We start from the raw sequence: 6000 nt of genomic DNA on the forward strand, positions 1-6000 counted from the left end.
CTAAAAATACTCCTTTATGCATAATTAAATCTCAAATATCTAATTATAATGATGAAGTCAAAAAGATGCAAAACACAATTTTAAATTTTAATCAAAGCATTTTCGTTTCAGAAGTCACAAAAAAAACTTTATAAAAACACAGTCATATCATGCCATCAATGTAGTGTTCATTTCAATAGCCAAAGGCTTATGAGGCATACCAAGGCTAGCTAGCTCAAACTATGGGTACCCATTCAAATTTTTTGCTCTACTGGCACACACCTCAACACTTCAGCCAGAGAGGGAATACAAAACTAATTCCTCCCACTAGTCAAGCTAGTGAGGCATTCAGACATTTGGTCATGATACTGTGGTTTCAAACTATTTTGACAATTGTTTAAACATTCAAATGCCAACTAATCACATATAACACATTTTTCCTTTCAATCAAATTTTTCAGAACAAATAAAATCACAATTTAGTTTTCATACTTTATTCAACATAATTTGCAAAATAAAATTCAAAGAAAATTTATATGTTGTGCACAAATCTCGTGTGAGTCGTCTCTAGACCTTGACTCAATGTTTCCTTTTCTTTCTCCGTATTCTTTCCAACTTAAACACACAATTTATAGTGTTCCAGTATCACAACTTATAATAAATTCAACAATAAATTTGCATCTAATTATTTCTAGTCCTAATATGCTTAAATTAACGTTCTTTAAAATTTGTATTTTGGCATTACTATTCATGTTAAAATATTGACTTTCTTATACTTAATAGGTATGGGAATTTCAATTATACCCACATACCATATTTTGGGTGCCTAATTTGTTGGTTTTGGTTGCCCCTTAAATTTCTAGGTCTTCTAAGTGCATTTTCAAATTTTTAGTTTTTGTGCCATGTTTTGCACTGTTCTATTAATCAAGTTGCTGTGGGAATTTGACTAAGTGTTCTTCATCAAAGTTGTTCCTTATTGTCTTCTCTTTAATTCCCTTTTTAAATTACTCCATTTGGAGTTTTGTAGCCCAAGGTATGGTCATTTGAATTAGGCCGGCCGGATTGGTGTTACCCAGAATTTTTGGGCACCTAATTGGTTCTGGCAGTTTTAGACCTTTAAATTTGGCAGGCAAAATAACTTGGTTATGGGCAGAATTTGGGTTGGTGTTCTTCATGAAAGTTGTAGTGCTATGTCATACCTTTCCAATGCCATAAAAATCAGGTCATTTGGACCTGTCTAGCCCAAGTTATGACTAAATGAACAAACATTGTTTATTTGGTCATTTTGGTACAGTGGCAGTGCACAACACTCGGGTTTGACCTAATTGTTCACTATGTTCATGCCATTTTCTGGGCATGGTTTCTAAATGAAAAATGTGCCATTATGTGTTTATTTTTATTCCCAATTGGCCTCATACCAATTGGGTTGGTAAAATTTCAGTTTTGGTCCCTCAAAGCGACCTAGGTCATGTTGCCAAAATAGGAACCCTAACTAATCCGAATTGCAATTTGTTTCTTCCAATTCAAACACATCACAAATGGTCCCAATTGACCATTTTTAACCTCAATTAGGGTCAATTACATCAATTGACCATTTCCTCCAATTTTTCTCTCAATTTTTAAAGCTCAAGAACCCTAAATTTTTTACTTGTGTAATTTAATGCAATTAAATTGTATATTCTTGATCTACCTACTTAATTCACCTCAATTAATCCTTCAATTCCATAAAATTCAAGAATTTTCAATCCTCCTTAATGCTGGCCGAAATTTCCAATTGGTCCTCCATAATTGTTTTGTTTGCATTTAAGTTAAATTCTAAGTTTATTGAACTTAAAACATAGAAATTCAACAAAAGAATTCAAGTTTGATCACTAACCTCAAACTTTGATTTCCAATTCTCCAATTCCTCCCTTTTCTTCCTTACTTTTCTTGCTCAATCTTCTTCTCAAGTCACCAAAGTAAGGTTTAAGTAGCTAATTTGGGGAAATTGATAGAAATTTGGGGGTTTAAAAGCTTAGACTTAAGCTTTAATGGAGGTAAAAGAAAAATTTGAGAGAGAGGAAGAGGAGGTGACGGCAAGCCTTGGGAAAAATGAAGAAGATGACATTTTTTTTTATTTTGTGTATTTAAATTGCTTTTTGACTTGGTTAATTATTTGAGGAAATTAATTTTAATTGTGACATCATATGTGATGTCATTTATGTGATGTAATAAAGCCATTTTTCAATCTTTTTCTTTTCCCTAAATTTTCTAATAGTTCTTTAATTTAATTCTCTATTCTGAAATTTTCATTTCTCTGATTTTATTAGACAGTTAGGTCAGGAGTCACCTCTAGGGGTGAATTGACCAATTTGCCTTTCACCGGTTTGACCCGGTTTGCAAGTAATTCAATATTTCTTCTGGATTCCTGACCTAATTACTTGAACTACTTATCAGTTCTTTTCTGTGGTTTTCTCTTTTCTACTAGGTTCGCAATAGTCCTTAGGACCGCGGTGTCATATTTTCCTATTCAAAAGTAGGGTTAGGATTAACCTCGCAGTCATTTCCCGGGAAGGTCACCCATTACTGTGACTCCTGGATCATTTAACTTTTTATGCCTTATTTTTCTTATTTATACTTCACTATCTGGTACTCACTATTTATTTTCATTTAGGGCTTTTCTAGATGTCTTAAACATAGTTCTAATCCCGTTAGTTGTTCGGACCGATATCGGTCAGGAGAACAGTGAAATATACCAGGCTATGCATATAGGGGTGTTACAGTCATTCTATTTCTCTAGTGTAGGCTCCGTAAGTTACAACAAGCTTGGTTTTGATGATAGCAAAACTTAATGAAATATACTTTAACCCTTTATGCATAGTATTTAAAGTGATTTTATAGATCATGATGTGTAAAGATATTGATGGAAGAATCATTCTATTGAAATGGCTGATATAAAAGAAAATTATTTTCTTGAATAACACGAGATTAATCAAAGTCTACGAAGAAATAGGATAGAAATTAAGTTCTTGGGTCTACTGTACAAAATTAGAGAGATTGTGCCATTTAAAATCTAAAATCAATTTCATTTTTTATTCAAGTGTTTAGAAAGTGTTTTTACATCATTCATAAGGTTTTTGAATGATCAAAATAATTTTTACAATTTCCTTCAAAAACTCAAAATTTCAAAATTTAAGTAAATTAGTTAATTAGTTTTTTTGGCTAAATTTTCTATCTTACAAAACTAGTTAACGTGTAAAAATTTTAGTTAACTATTTTTATACTCTCACTTGAAACAACTCTACTGCACGACTTTTAATGAAATATCGACTAATTTTTTGAAATTTAAAGAGCCACTAGACACACTATCTAGTAGACGTTTTTAGCAATGAAAGCACCTATAAAATGCCTCATTTAGTACAATTTCACCTAATGAAAGTGGTCTTATTCATTGAAAATTTATTGTGCTAATTTTACAAAGCTTTCAGATTTCTCTCTCATTTTTTTAGCATTTATTTTTGTATTTGAGAATTATTTAGAGTGATTTCATCTATACCAAAACCTATTTAAGGTTGTGTAAGTGTGAGGACACATTTGTGAAAAGTTTTCAAGCACCTAGTGAAACTTGTGGTCATTTGCAGAAAGTAAAGACATTGTAAAGGTTTCAAGCTCCTAGGAAGCTTGTTGAGATTGCAAAAGTTTTGAATCTTGCCTATTGAAAAAGATCAAATAATAGAGTGACTCTCAAAGTGAGACTTTGGAAAGAGTGGATGTAGACTAAGAAAGTCCAACCACTATAAATATTGTGTTCGATAATTTTTTCCTTTAATTCTTTAAATTCCAGCACTTTATTACCCTGTTATATATTAAATATGTTGAGAATTTGTTTTATTGAGTTAATATTGAGCAATGACTAAAAAATTACCTAAAGTGTCTAATTTCACCCCTCTTGATCACTTTCTTTAGGACAACATCTAGGCTATGGCTAGAATAGTAGAATGTTTGAGTACAGTTTTTACGAGGTAATTTTTATAGTCTGTTTGTAAATATTATCTCGTATTTCACTTTTGTCTTTTAACTTCAATTTGTTATTAAAAAATCTTTGAATTTTAATTTTATTTGACAAAGATCTCTCTAACATGCCATTGTTTCACTTGCTTTCCAAAAGGGCTAAGGTTCTTCCTTTACCCCACTTTCTCTTGATGAAGAACTTAATTTATAAATTTATGCCTTTAAAGCTCAATAATCACTCTAGGCCATATTGAGTACATATATAATTAATTAATTATTAATCATATTAGACATTACTCTCATCATATTATTAAAAGTCAATTGAGATTTTGTTTGATTTAATAATCGAAGATATATTACTTATCAAGTTAAAATTCCACTTTTTCAATTTTTTTTTATTAAAAAAGTTAACTAAAATTTTATGTGATACTATAATATATAACATTATGTTAGGCTTTGGTATGAAATAGTAGACTACACCCTCAACTTTAATTTGAATTTGAGGTGCTTATGATGAAATGAACATACACTTTTATACTTTCATCACATACCAATTTGAATTGGGAAAAACATATTAGAAGCGTGGTGCTAAATTTTAATTCAATCTATCAATTAAATTTAATGATCAATAATTTATTTTTAATTTATAAAAATTCAAAATAATTTGAATTTAAACGACTCATAAAATTGATAATTCAATTGTCGATCAATTCAAAACTTAAATGATTCAATATGAAATTATTTATTGCATTTAAATTGATTTAATTAATTTAATTTTGATTAAAAAATTAAATTTATAAAAATATTTTTTTTCTAATTTAAAATAATCCACCATTCACAAATTGATTTGAATTTAATGTAATTTCTTTTTATAATACTTAAATAAATAACTTAAATTAACTCACTACCTAAGCATAGCAGACTAGCGTTGTGGGCCGGCCTTTGTATTTTCCTCTCTTAGGCCCGACTACTCAGACTCAAGCTTCCTGTCTCCACGCCGACATTGCCCCCAAAATGCATGGGCCATGGCATTTTAATGGGAAAATAAAGCGTTGAAGCCATTAAAATTGGAGAGATTTTATATGATAATATTAGAAATAGTTGGTAGAATAATCTATTTAGCAATGAACTTTGAAAGTCTGGATTATACATCAACGGGATTGTTTTAGGTTTCTTTCCATTTCGAGGAGCATATTTTCTTTTTCTTAATTTTTGTCGGTATATTGTCAATATTTACAATTAAAAAGATAAGTAATGATATGAGAATCTATCTAATTAAATATTCATGAAAACAAATATCATAGAAGTTAATTTTTAGTTGTTATGCATAAAAAATAATATAGAAGAAGATGAAGTACAGAGTTAAGTAATAGGTCAAATTAAAAATTAATTGATATATCTAATTATCAAAGGAAAAAAAAGTAAGAAAACTCGTTTAACATTAATTTATAGACATAAAAAAAATTGGGATACCATTGCCACTGAAATACTCCAAAATTTTAAATTTATTATTTTATGAGTAATATTGATATTTTAATTTTATTTAAATTTTAAGAAATTATTTGATATTTTTTGGATTTTAAAAATCGGGTTCGATTTTCCGAAAATATAAACTTTGATGATTTTTAAAAATTAATTTAAAGACCACGTGGCAAAACTAAAAATATATTTGGAGTCTACGAATTTTTCTGAGTTTTCTGAAATTTTTTCGAAATTTTTGGACCTCGTTTTCAGTCCCAAGGCAGAGTAAAAATTCAAAATTTTGTATTCTGAATCGAACCGGCCGAATCGAACCCGACCGAATCGGACCGGTCGAATCGGACCGGCCTTTCTTCTTCCTTTTTCTTCCTCTCCCGCGCGCGTTTTTCCTTCTCCCTTTCTCTCTCTTTTTCTCTCTCCTCCCTCCTCCCCTTGCCGCGCCGCCGCCTCCCCTGCCGCCCCAGCCCGCTGGCGCCCGTCCCCAGCCGCCCCAGCTCGCCGGCCGCTGCCTGGAACACCGGAAAAAGGCGCCCGAAGCGACGTGACGCGCAAG

Source organism: Hevea brasiliensis, chromosome 14, assembly GCF_030052815.1.
Source record: "Hevea brasiliensis isolate MT/VB/25A 57/8 chromosome 14, ASM3005281v1, whole genome shotgun sequence".
NCBI classification, from domain to species: Eukaryota; Viridiplantae; Streptophyta; class Magnoliopsida; order Malpighiales; family Euphorbiaceae; genus Hevea; species Hevea brasiliensis.